Source organism: Talpa occidentalis, unplaced genomic scaffold (genome assembly GCF_014898055.3).
Source record: "Talpa occidentalis isolate TD23 unplaced genomic scaffold, MPIMG_talOcc4v2.1 talOcc4.18, whole genome shotgun sequence".
In the NCBI taxonomy this organism is placed as follows: domain Eukaryota; kingdom Metazoa; phylum Chordata; class Mammalia; order Eulipotyphla; family Talpidae; genus Talpa; species Talpa occidentalis.
In genome coordinates, this window is record NW_023601851.1 from 11,248,916 (window position 1) to 11,262,727 (window position 13,812).

Consider the following 13,812-nt stretch of genomic DNA (forward strand, 5'->3'; position numbering starts at 1 on the left):
GAGACACGCACACTCTTGGTTCAGCTATCGCAGTTCTTTTTTTACTTTTTGGTTTCGGCGGGTCTTTATAGCTGGGGACGGAAGTGGAAGAAGCAGACCAACCGTGCCTAGCCAATGATTAAACATATAACCTCATTTGGTGTGCCAGAGGTCGTCATGCGCACGGGCCAAAAGAAGCACAGCTACTCCAGAAAGGGCACTGCCCTTATTTGGTGCACCGGAGTTGTCATGCGCACTGGGCCCGAAAGGAGGACAGCCAGTCACGGAAGGGGAAGTATCCTATGCCACGAGGTAAGACGCCACAGATCCCCCTTTTTCTCTTTATTATGAGGAGGAATGTGCCTGTCTTAGGTTGTGAATTGCAGGGACGAGCCTTACCCGTCATCACTGATGGTCCTAGATGGAAAGGGAGCACAGGCTGTCTTAGGTTGGTCTTGTCCCGCATTCCATCTTACCCGTCATTGGCTATCCATTCAGCATCCCTAAGGGGGCCCAGTCAGAAGCTGGATAATGACTGAAGTTAAAAGGCTGCCAAGGTCAGGAAGGTGGACTCCCATAGCATGTAGGCTGTGCTAACATACTGGCCAGGCGCAGACGGCGCCGCCGAGATCCGTAATGCGTCCCCACTTTCCAGCATTTCCAGGCGGTGATAGTGCACCTGGATAGGTCTCGCCTAAAGGAACGATATTTGCCTTACAAACCCAACAATTTTGTTTAAAACACAAGGACCCTATAGCAAGTAACATTAAAAGAGATAATGGGGGGGGCACAGGGAAGCAAATAGGGCAAAAGTCCATTAAGGCCAGTCCATAAGGGGTTGGTTGCAAGTTCTGGAAACGGAGATGGCCAAACCGAGGCACCCGTGGCCAGGCTAGAGGTAATGCCTTGCAGTTGCAGGGGGAATCCAAGGAAGAAGATGCGGATGCGAGAGAGGCAGGTGGTCCGAGGCGGCTAAGACACAGGTGACAGGGTACTGTAGAAAACAAAGAATCCAGGTGGCCACAGGGATCCTGAAAATGAAACAAAAAAGACGCCTCAGAGGGACTCAGCCACCCGGGCGGAAGGGGTTACGGGCGCCTAGGCGGCGTCCGGAGGTTTTGTAGTGGCGCTGGTGGCACAGGTACAGCGCGAACCAAGCGCTCTGGGAGCCAGCGAGGAGAGTCAGCATCGTGGGGGTAGACACAAACTGCTCCACGAGCCCAAATCAAAACAGGGTCTGGACCATTCCAAGAGCCGTTAAGTGGGTCCTTCCATTTGACCAATGCAAACTGAGTGGAGTGGAGGAGTGCCAAAAGCGGTCAGCTGCACTTTTACCAGCATCATCCAGGGAGGAAATTTAAAATAAACAAGGCATGACACAGGACATTGCGGGGCACCAACCTGGAGGGGTACCAAGAAGATTGGCGGATTTTGTGAATAACAGTTGAGTGTCTGGTGGGCTCTTTCAACGATGCCCTGTCCCTGGGGATTATATGGTAGGCAGTAGTATGGGGCAATGGAAAGGGAGGCACAGAATTCAGAAATGCCTTGGAAGTGTAGCCCGGTCCATTATCAGTCTAAGGGCTTAGGCACGCCTAAAACAGAGAAGGCGTAAAGGAGATGGGAGATACATGTTTGGTGGCCTCCCCAGCATGGGGAGAAGCCAATAAAAATCCACTGAAGATATCAATGGAAACATGGACATACTTGAGATTACCAAACTCAGAAACATGGGTGACATCCATTTGCCAGAGGTCTCGAGGGGCCAAACCACGAGGGTTGACACACAAGTGAGGGACAGGAAGGGAAGTAGCACACGTTTGGGCAGGAGCGAACAATGTGCAGGGCTTGGTCTCGGGTGAGATGGAACAACACACGCAGGGACCGGGCATCGAGATGACGGAGGTCATGGGCTTGTTGGCCTGGGTGACCGAAAAGAACGTGAATTGTCTGAGTGGCCGCATCGGCCAAGTTGTTTCAGTGTGTCAGGGGTCCCGGAAGTCCTGAATGGGCCCGAAGATGGCTGAGGATGAAAGGGGCAGTGCGGTCTCGTATGGCCTCCTGACAGCGTTGAAAAAGGGTTGCAGCCATGGAGGATGTTTTGATAAATGGGCGGTTCAAGTAGGGGGACCGACTGGCGCGATGTAAGCACTATGCGTATATAAATTAAGAGGTTGATGGGCAAAGGAAGAAAGAAAAGTGATCACCGCCTCAAGCTCTACAAGCTGGCCGAGGAATGAGGGGTTTTCCAGGCAGTGGAATGACTATGCACCACATATGTGGCTGTTCCACTGGAGGATCCGTCGGTATAAACTGTGAGGACCTACAGATGGGGTGATCTTGCGTGGTTTTGGGAAAGACAAAGCGGTGGCTGGAAGCAACTGAACAAGTTTGTCAGGAGGGTAATGTTTATCCAAAATGCCCAGATAGGAAGCCAGTGCGATGGGCCAAGTGTCAGTGGACTGTAGCAACCAGTCAGTCTGGTGGTTGGAATAAGGAGTGACCACAGAAGAAGGCTCAAGGCCGAAGTATTTGTGGGAAGCAAGATGTCCCTGAACAATAAGGTCAGCAACAAGGTCATAATATGGGAGAAAGGTCCTTTTTGAGGAAACTGATTGATGGAGCCACAGACAGGGTTGTCCTGCCAAAAGAGCCCAGTGGGGACAGTGTTGAGTGGAAAAGATAAGCAAGGAAAATGGTTTGGAATAGTCAAACATACAAGAAAATGATCATTAATGGCAGTTTGTACCTTTTGTAAGGCAATCTGGCCCTCAGGGGACAGAGATCGCGGAGACGCAGGATCAGGGTCCCCTGGAGGGTATCAAAAAGGGGCTTAATGTCCGCTGTGGGCAACTTTAAATAGGGGCGAAGCCAATTAATATCCCCAGAAGTTTCTGGAAATCATTAAGGGTGTGAAGATGGTCGGTTCAAAAAGGTGCACTTTTAGCATTAATGTATGGACCATCGAGATGGAAACCAAGGTAGGGGTCACACATTTGTACCTTCTCAGGGGGGATTGTTAGCCCTGCCCGAGTTAAATGGCAGTGAAGGGAGTGGAAGCAAGCTAGAACGCTTGGGGGGGTTGCCTGCCAATAGGATGTCATTCATATAATGAATGATGTAAATAGAGGGCCATTGAAGATGTACCGGCCGGATGGCGCAGGCAACAAAAAGTTGACAGAGAGTAGGGCTGTTAGCCATACCTGTGGAAGAGGCCATGGTCGACCCAGACCGGGTCATCGGATTTCCAAGAAATAGAGATGATGTCCGGGAGGGTACAGGAACTTCAATGGCCTCTACGGAAAACTTCCCAGTCCGACACGGCTTACCTGGCCTTAGGTTGGATGGGCTGTGTAATGCCTTGAAGGCGGGATCCAAGGCCACGACCCGGATGAAAGCCCTGAGACAGCATTTGAGCGGTAACCACCTCGTTAGGGCTACACATCTTGAGACCCATTTGAGAGAGGAGGACCCAACCCCAGATATTAACCGGGAGGCCGGGCAAGACATAAGGCTTAACGTAGCCAGTTATGGCCCTCTGTGTCTGTCCACTGTAGGAGTTTGGAACTTTGTAATGGATTGGCAGATTGTCCTATACCTTGAAGGTTGGTGAGCGTGGCTATGGTGGGCCAGGAGGGAGGCCAGTCAGACTGGCAGATGATAGAGACATCTGCCCCGTGTCGATAAGGCCGGTGAAAAAGTGGCCGTCCAAAGAAAGAGTAAGGGAGGGCTTGTCCTTAGTTACGGGTTGAACCCAAAGGACATCTGTGACATTAGTGCGCGACCCTCAATAAGGAAGGGTTTGTTGTTGCGGCCCGGACAACAGTGGGAGAGGAACCAACTGGGCAATTTTGGCCCTGGCGGATATGTAATGGGAGAGAGGCGGAGGCAACAACCGAAAGGGTGCTCATAAAGTCTTGATCTATGATTCCAGGAAAGACATGCAGGCCCCAGAGGTTGAGAGAGAAACGGCCGAGGAGGAGGCCGCAGGTGCCCGCCGGGGGCGGTCCCTTGGACGTGGTGGGTAACACCTGTGGGCCCATTACTGGAGTTAATAATGTGTCGGTGGGGGCACAGATGTCCAATCCAGTGCTACCTGAGGTGGCTCGGGAAGTTGGCCACTTATCGGGGTCCTTGGCAATAGAGGTGGGGAGGCTGGTAGCGACACTCTTGTTCTGCCAACTCATCCAGTCTACCTCGGAAGCCGAAGGAGACCTATGGTGGGTCGCGGCAGAGAAGGGTAGAGGCTTTTGCATGGGGGAATTGTATTTGGAAGGGGCTCCTTTACGGGGGTGCCAGCAGGTGGGGGGCACCATCTGGCACTGGGGCGGATTATTTTGGGGATTAATCTCATCATAAGGGTTGGGGACCCCTGTTGCATGTTTTGGGGGCGAAATTTCTTCATCCTCACTATGGATGAAATTAGGTTCTAACTGCAAGCCCCGGAAGGGGAGCCTCAGCTACACTGGAGAGGGCACTTTTAAGGATATTTTCAGTATGGGAGATAGCATGTTGTAAGCCAGGATCAGATTTTCGCTTAGCCAACAGATCATTAATAAGATTCAATATGAAAGGCCGTTACTGGAAACTCTTCAGGCCCAAAATCTCGATAAAAATCGTTGAGAGCATCTCCCACTCTCTGCCAGCGTTTTTCAAAAATATTTCCTTCTTTAGGGAACCACGGCATGTTTCTTGTACAAAATCAAAGAATAAAATAGGTCCTTGGACGTAATCCTAACTCCGCGTGTCCTAAGAGTTCCCTTGAAGCTGGGAACATAAAGCTGGTGTTCACTAAGTGCCTGTCCCATTTTAAACAATCAGACGCCAAAACTTACCTAATGAACTGTCTAGCCGGTGGGTCGGGGCCTGAGTAACTCGCGCCGCGCGCCGCGTCTGGGTCTACTGGAAATCTCTCGTACCTCGAGCCCCACGTTGGGTGCACCTACCAGAGCCCGTGGACTGGTCAACGAGGTCTCGAGGGGAGAGCATTGATCTGAAGTACGGGGGTACACCATGGAGGGAGACACGCACACTCTTGTTCAGCTATTGCAGGTATCTTTACTTTCGGTTTCGGCGGGGCTTTATAGCTGGGGACCGGAAGTGGAAGAAGCAGGCCAACAGTGCCTAGCCAATGATTATACCCATAACCTTAATTGGTGTGCCAGAGGTCCTGATGTGCACTGGGCCAAAAGAAGCACAGCTTATCCCGGATGGGCACATGACCTTATTTGGTGCACGGGAGGTCGTCATGTGCACTGAGCCGAAAGAAGCACAGCCAATTTCGAAGGGGGAAGTATCCTGATGCCACGAGGTAAGGCGCCAAACAAGAGGCCTCTGAGGAGAATAATCTGAGGAGAAATATTGTAGTAAGTAGTGTGGAGCAGAACTATCTGAGGAAAATGAGCCCCAGGGAAGCAGATTCGTAGGAGAAGACATGCCTCTGAGGAATAAAAACTGAAGAGAAATACTGTAGTTAGGAGTGTAGAGGAGAAATATCTGAGGAGAATTGGACCATAGGAAGGAGATTCTGAGGAGATGAGAGGCCTCAGATGAGAAAAATCTGAGGAGAAATACTGTAGTAAGGAGTGTTGAGGAGAAATATCAGGTGATAAATGACACGTTGGGTAGCACATACTTAGGAGAATACAGGCCGCAAAATAGAAAATCTGAGGAGATATACTGTAGTAAGGACTGTTGAGGAGAACTATCTGAGGTGAAATAACCCCTGGGTAGCAGATTCTGAGGAAAACACAAGCCTCTGAGGAGAAAAATCTGATGAGAAAACTCTAGTTATGAGTGCAGAGGAGAAATGTGTGAGGAGAAATGACACCGTAGCATGGCGATTCTGAGGAGAATAAGGCCTCAGAGGAGAAAAATCTGAGGAGAAATACTGTAGTAAGGAGGGTAGAGGAGAAATATCAGGAGAGAACGACACGTTGGGTAGCACATTCTTAGGAGATGACAGGCAGTCCTCTGAAGAGTCTGAGGAGAAATACCCCCGGGGAAATAGATTCTGAGGACAAGACAGGCCTCTGAGGAGAAAAATCTGTGGACAAATACTATAGTAAGGAGAGTTGTGGAGGAAACCCTGAGGAGAAATGACCCGCAGGGAAATAGATTCTGAGGAGAAGAGTGGACTCTGAGGAAAAAAACTGAAGAGAAATACTGCAGTTCGAGTGTAGAGTAGAAAAAATCTGAAGTGAAATGACACCGTAGGAAAGAGATTTTGAGAGGAAAAGAGGCCTCTGAGGAGAAAAATCTGAGGAGAAATATTGTACTAAGAGAGTGGAGGAGCAATATCAGGTGAGAAAAGACACATAGGGAACCAGATTTTGAGGAGGAGGCAGGCCTCTGTGTAGAAATAACTGAAGAGATAAACTGTAGTTAGTAGTAGAGGAGATATATATGTGAGGAGAAGTGACACCATAGCAAGGAGATGCTGAGGAGAAGACAGGACTCTGAGGAGAAAAAAGAGAGGAGATATACATCAGTACGGAGTTTTGAGGAGGAATATCTGAGGAGAAATGACCACCTTGGATGCAGATTCTGAGGAAAAGACAGGCCCTAGAGGAGAAAAAAATGAGGAGAAATGCTGTAGTTAGGACTGTTGAGGAGAAATATCAGGTGAGAAATGACACGTTGGGAAGCACATTCTGCGGAGAAGACAGGCCGAGAAGATAATCTGAGAGAAATACTGAAGTAAGGACTGTTCAGGAGAACTATCTGAAGAGAAATGACCCCAGGGAAGCAGATTCGGCGGGAAGACAGGCCTCTGAGGAGAAAAAACTGAAGAGAAATAGTGTAATTAGGACTGTAGAGGACAAATATCTGAGGAGAAATGACACTGTAGGAAGCAGATTCTCAGGAGAAGACAGGCCGCTGAGGAGAAAAAAATGAAAAGATATGCTGTAGTTAGGAGTGTAGCAGAGAAATATCTGAGGTGATATGAACCCCTGGGAAGCAGATTCTGAGGAGAAGACAGACCACTGAGGAGAAAAACGTGAGGAGAAATACTGGAGTAAGAAGTGTTGAGGAGAAATATCTGAGGAGAAATGACCCTGGGAGGCAGATTCTGAGGAGAAGACAGGACTCTGAGAAGAAAAAACTGAAGAGAATTAGGGTAGTTAGGAGTGTAGAGGAGAAATATGTGAGGAGAAATGGCACCGTATTAAGGAGATTCTGAAGAGAAGGGAGGCCTCTGAGGAGAAAATCTGAGGAGAAATACTGTAGTAAGGACTGTTGAAGGAGCTATCTGAGGAGAAATGACCCCCAGTGAAACAGATTCTGAGGATAAGACAGGTCTCTGAGGAGAAATAGTGTAGTAGTACTGTAGAGGAGAAATATCTGAGGAGAAATGACACTGTAGCAAGGCGATTCTGAATAGACAGGCCTCTGAGGAGAAAAATCTGAAGAGAATTAGTGTAGTAAGGAGTGTTGTGGATAAATATGAGGTTAGATATTACACGTTGGGTAGCACATTCTGAGGAGAAGACAGACCGTTGAATAGTAAATCTGAGGAGAACTACAGTAGTAAGAAGGGTTGAGGAGAACTATATGAGGAGTAATAATCTCCGGTGAAGCAGATTCTGAGGGAAGACAGGCCTCTGAAGAGAAAAAACTGAGGAGAATTACTGTAGTAAGACAGTTTAGGAGAACAATCTGAGGAGAAATGACCAACGGGGAAGTAGATTCAGAGGACAAAACAGGCTCTGAGGAGAAAAATCTGAGGACAAATACTGTAGTAAGGAGTGTTGTGGAAAACTATATGAGGAGAAATGACCCCTTCGGAAGTAGATTCTGAGGAGAAAGAGTCCTCTGAGACGAAGTTACTGAAGAGAAAACTGTAGTTAGGATTGTAGAGGAGAAATATCTGAGGAGAAATGAAACTGTATCAAGCGGTTCTGAGGAAAAGGAGGCCTCTGAGGAGAAAAATCAGAGGAGATAATGTAGTAAGCAGTGTGGAGCAGAAATATCAGGTGAGAAATGATACATTGGAAGTACATTCTGAGAAGAAGACAGGACATTGAATAGAAAATTTGTGGACAAATACTGTAGTAAGGACTGTTGAGGAGAAATTACTGAGGAGAAATGACCACCGGGGAAGCGGATTCTGAGGGAAGACAGGCCTCTGAGGAGAAAAATCTGAGGAGAAATTCTGTAATAAGGACTGTGAGGAGAAGTGTCTGAGGAGAAATGATCCTCTGGGAAGCAGATTCTGAGGAGAAGACAGGCCTCTTTGAGGAGAAGAAACTGAAGAGAAATACTGTAGTTCGGAGTGTAGAGGAAAACTATATGAGGTGAAATGACCACCTGGGAAGCAGAATCTGAGGAGAAGTTCGGTTCTGAGGAGAAGAACCTGAGGAAAAAACTGTAGTTAAAACTGTTGAGGAAATATCTCAGGTGAAATAACCCCCTGGTAAGTAGATTCTGAGGAGACAACAAGCCTCTGAGCAGAAAAAACTGAAGAGAAATACTGTAGTTAGGAGTGTAGAGTAGAAATGTCTGAGGAGAAATGACACCATAGGAAGGAGATTCTGAGCAGAAGAGAGGCCTCTGAGGAGTAATTTCTGAGGAGAAATACTGTAGTAAGGAGTGTTGAGGAGAATTATCAGGTGAGAAATGACACGTTGGAAGCACATTCTGAGGAGAAGACAGGCAGGCCCTGAATAGAAAAATAGGAGGAATGTTGAAGAGAACTCCCTGAGGTGAAATGACACCACGGAGGAGACACACACACTCTTGGTTCTGCTATCGCAGGTCTCTTTTACTTTCGGTTTCGGCGGGGATGTTTAGCTGGGACCGAAGTGAAGAAGCAGGCCAACAGTGCCTAGCCAATGATTATAACACATAACCATATTTGGTGCGCCAGAGGTCGTGAGGTGCACTGGGCCAAAAGAAGCACAGCTCATCCCGGATGGGCACATGCACTTATTTGGTGCACCGGAGGTCGTCATGCACACTGGGCCGAAAGGAGCACAGCCAATCTCGGAAGGGGGAAGTATCCGATGCCACGAGGTAAGGCACCAACAAGAGGCCTCTGAGGAGAATAATCTGAGGAGAAATACTGTAGCAAGGAGTGTTGAGGAGAATCTCTGAGGAGAAATGAGCCCCTGGGAAGCAGATTCGTAGGAGAAGACAGGCCTCTGAGGAATAAAAACTGAAGAGAAATACTGTAGTTAGGAGTGTAGAGGAGAAATATCTGAGGAGAAATGGACCGTTGGAAGGAGATTCTGAAGAAAGAGGCCTCAGACGAGAAAATCTGAGGAGAAATACTGTAGTAAGGAGTGTTGAGGAAAATATCAGGTGATAATGACACGTTGGGTAGCACATACTTAGGAGAATACAGGCCGCAAAATAGAAAATCTGAGGAGATATACTGTAGTAAGGACTGTTGAGGAGAACTATCTGAAGTGAAATAACCCCTGGGTAGCAGATTCTGAGGAAAACAAAGCCTCTGGAGAAAAATCTGATGAGAAAACTCTAGTAATGAGTGCAGAGGAGAAATATGTGAGGAGAAATGACACCGTAGCATGTCGATTCTGAGGAGAATAGAGGCCTCAGAGGAGAAAAATCTGAGGAGAAACACTGTATTAAGGGGGGTAGAGGAGAAATATCAGGAGAGAAATGACACGTTGGGTAGCACATTCTAGGAGATGACAGGCAGCCTCTGAAGAGAAAATATGAGGGAAATACTGTAGTAAGGACTGTTGAGGAGTACATCTGAGGAGAAATGACCCGCTGGGAAGCAGATTCTGAGAAGACAGGCCTCTCAGGAGAAAAAAGTACGGAGAAATACTGTAGTAAGGACTGTTAGGAGTATTATCTGAGGAGAAATGAGCCGCTCACAAGCATATTCTGTGGAGAAGACAGACCTCTGTAGATTAAAAACTGAAGAGAAATTTGTAGTTAGGAATGTAGAGGAGAAATATCTAAGGAGAAATGACACCGTAGGAAGCTGATTCTCAGGAGAAGACAGGTTCCTGAGGAGAAAAATCTGAAGAGAAATGCTGTAGTTAGGAGTGTAGAGGAGAACATCTGAGGTGATATGACACAAAGAGAAGCAGACTCTGAGGAGATGACAGGACTCTGAGGAGAATAAATTGAGGAGATACTGGAGTAAGGAGTAGTGAGAAGAATATCTAAGGAAAAATGACCCCTGGGAAGCAATTCTGAGGAGAAGACAGTCCTCTGCGACAAAGGTACTGAAGGAGAAAAAAAAAAACTAAGGAGATACAGGAGTAAGGATTGTTGAGGAGAACTTTCTGAGGCGAAATGAGCCTCAGTGAAGCAGATTTTGAGGAGAAGACAGTCCTCTGCGACAAAGTTACTGAAGAGAAATACTGTAGTTAGGATTGTAGAGGAGAAATGTCTGAGGAGAAATGACACCGTAGCAAGGCGGTTCTGAGGAAAGAGAGGCCTCTGAGAGAAATATCTGAGAGAAATAATGTAGTAAGGAGTGTTGAGGAAAAATATCACGTGAGAAATGACACGTTGGAAGCACATTCTGAGGAGAAAAACAGGCGGCCCTGAATAGAAAATAGGAGAATGTTGAAGACAACTATCTGAGGTGAAATGACCCCTGGGAAGCAGATTCTTAGGAGAAGACAAGCCGCTTAGTAATAAAAACTGAAGGGAAATAGTGTAGTTAGGAGTGTAAAGGAGAAATATCTGAGGAGAAATGACACCGTAGGAAGGAGATTCTGATGAGGAGAAAAGCCTCTGATGAGAATAATCTGAGGAGAAATACTGTAGTAAGTAGTGTTGAGGAGAACAATTGAGGAGAAATGAACCCCAGGGAAGCAGATTCTGAGGAGAAGACAGGTTCTGAGGAATAAAAACTGAGGAGAATTCTGTAGTTAGGATTGTAGAGTAGAAAAGTCTGAGGAGAAATGACACTGTAGGAAGGAGATTCTGAGGAGAAGAGAGGCCTATGAGGAGAAAAATATGAGGAGAAATACTGTAAAGGGAGTGTTGAGCAGAAATATATGAGGAGTAATGACCCCTGGGAAGAAGATACTGAGGAGAAGACTGGCCTCTGCGGAGAAGAAACTGAAGAGAAATACTGTAGTTAGGAGTGTAGACGAGAAACCTATCTGAGGAAAAGGACATCGTAGGAAGCATATTGTGAGGAGAAGACAGGACTCTGAGTAAAAAAGTGAGGAGAAATACTGGGTTAAGGAGTGTTGATGAGAAAATATCTGAAGGAGAACGACCCCCAGGAGGGCTAAACTGAGGAGAAGACAGGCCTCTGAGGAGAAGAAACTGAAGAGAATTAGTGTAGTTAGTAGTGTAGAGGAGAAATATCTGAGGAGAAATGACACTGTTAGAAGGAGATTCTGAGGCGAAGACAGGATTCTGAGGAGAAAAAAAGTGAGGAGAAATATTGTAGTAAGGACTGTGAGGTAACTATCTGCGGAAGAAATGACCCACTGGAAGCAGATTCTGAGGAGAAAGACAGGATTCTGAGGAGAAAAAAATGAAGAGAACTATGTAATTAGGACTATGAGGACAAATATCTGAGGAGAAATGACACTGTAGGAAGCAGATTCTCAGGAGAAGACAGGCCCCTTAGGAGAAAAACTGAAGAGATATGCTGTAGTTAGGAGTAGCAGAGAAAATCTGAGGTGATATGAACTTGGGAAGCAGATTCTGAGGAGAAGACAGACCTCTGAGGAGAAAAACGTGAGGAGAAATACTGGAGTAAGGAGTGTTGAGGAGAAATATCTGAGGAGAAATGACCCTGGGAGCAGATTCTGAGGAGAAGACAGGACTCTGAGAAGAAAAAACTGAAGAGAATTAGGGTAGTTAGAAGTGTAGAGGAGAAATATGTGAGGAGAAATGACACCGTATTAAGGAGATTCTGAAGAGAAGGGAGGCCTCTGAGGAGAAAAATCTGAGGAGAAATACTGTAGTAAGGATTGTTGAGGAGAACTATCTGAGGAGAAATGACCCCCAGTGAAACAGATTCTGAGGATAAGACAGGTCTCCGAGGAGAAATAGTGTAGTTAGTACTGTAGAGGAGAAATATCTGAGGAGAAATGACACTGTAGCAAGGCGATTCTGAAGAGTAGACAGGCCTCTGAGGATAAAAATCTGAGGAGAATTAGTGTAGTAAGGAGTTTGTGGAAATATGAGGTGAGATATTACACGTTGGGTAGCACATTCTGAGGAGAAGACAGACCGTTGAATAGTAAATCTGAGGAGAAATACAGTAGTAAGAAGTGTTGAGGAGAACTAAATGAGGAGTAATAATCTCCGGTGAAGCAGATTCTGAGGGAAGGCAGGCCTCTGAAGAGAAAAAACTGAGGAGAATTACTGTAGTAAGGACAGTTTAGGAGAACAATCTGAGGAGAAATGACCCACGGGGAAGTAGATTCAGAGGACAAAACAGGCCTCTGAGGAGAAAAATCTGAGGACAAATAAACTGTAGTAAGGAGTGTTGTGGAAAACTATATGAGGAGAAATGACCGCTTCGGAAGTAGATTCTGAGGAGAAGACAGTGCTCTGAGACGAAGTTACTGAAGAGAAATACTGTAGTTAGGATTGTAGGGGAGAAATATCTGAGGAGAAATGACACTGTATCAAGGCAGTTCTGAGGAAAAGGGAGGCCTCTGAGAAGAAAAATCAGAGGAGAAATAATGTAGTAAGCAGTGTGGAGCAGAAATATCAGGTGAGAAATGATACATTGGGAAGTACATTCTGAGAAGAAGACAGGACATTGAATAGAAAATTTGTGGACAAATACTGTAGTAAGGACTGTTGAGGAGAAATTACTGAGGAGAAATGACCACCGGGGAAGCGGATTCTGAGGGAAGACAGGCCTCTGAGGAGAAAAATCTGAGGAGAAATTCTGTTATAAGGACTGTGAGGAGAAGTGTCTGAGGAGAAATGATCCTCTGGAGCAGATTATGAGGAGAAGACAGGCCTCTGAGGAGAAGAAACTGAAGAGAAATACTGTATCGGAGTGTAGAGGAAAATATGAGGTGAAATGACCACTGGGAAGCAGAATCTGAGGAGAAGTTCAGTTCTGAGGAGAAGAACCTGAGGAAAATACTGTAGTTAAAACTGTTGAGGAAATATCTCAGGTGAAATAACCCCTGGTAAGTAGATTCTGAGGAGACAACAAGCCTCTGAGCAGAAAAAACTGAAGAGAAATACTGTAGTTAGGAGTGTAGAGTAGAAATGTCTGAGGAGAAATGACACCATAGGAAGGAGATTCTGAGCAGAAGAGAGGCTTCTGAGGAGTAATTTCTGAGGAGAAATACTGTAGTAAGGAGTGTTGAGGAGAATTATCAGGTGAGAAATGACACGTTGGGAAGCACATTCTGAGGAGAAGACAGGCAGGCCCCTGAATAGAAAAATAGGAGGAATTTGAAGAGAACTCCTGAGGTGAAATGACACCACGAGGAGACCACACACTCTTGGTTCTGCTATCGCAGGTTCTTTTACTTTCGGTTTCGGCGGGGCTGTTTAGCTGGGGACCGGAAGTGGAAGAAGCAGCCAACAGTGCCTAGCCAATGATTATACACATAACCATATTTGGTGCGCCAGAGGTCGTGAGGTGCACTGGGCCAAAAGAAGCACAGCTCATCCCGGATGGGCACATGCACTTATTTGGTGCACCGGAGCGTCCATGCACACTGGGCCGAAAGGAGCACAGCCAATCTCGGAAAGGGGGAAGTATCCTGATGCCATAAGGCACCAACAACAAGAGGCCTCTGAGGAGAATAATCTGAGGAGAAATACTGTAGCAAGGAGTGTTGAGGAGAACTCTCTGAGGAAATGAGCCCCTGGAAAGCAGATTCGTAGGAGAAGACAGGCCTCTGAGGAATA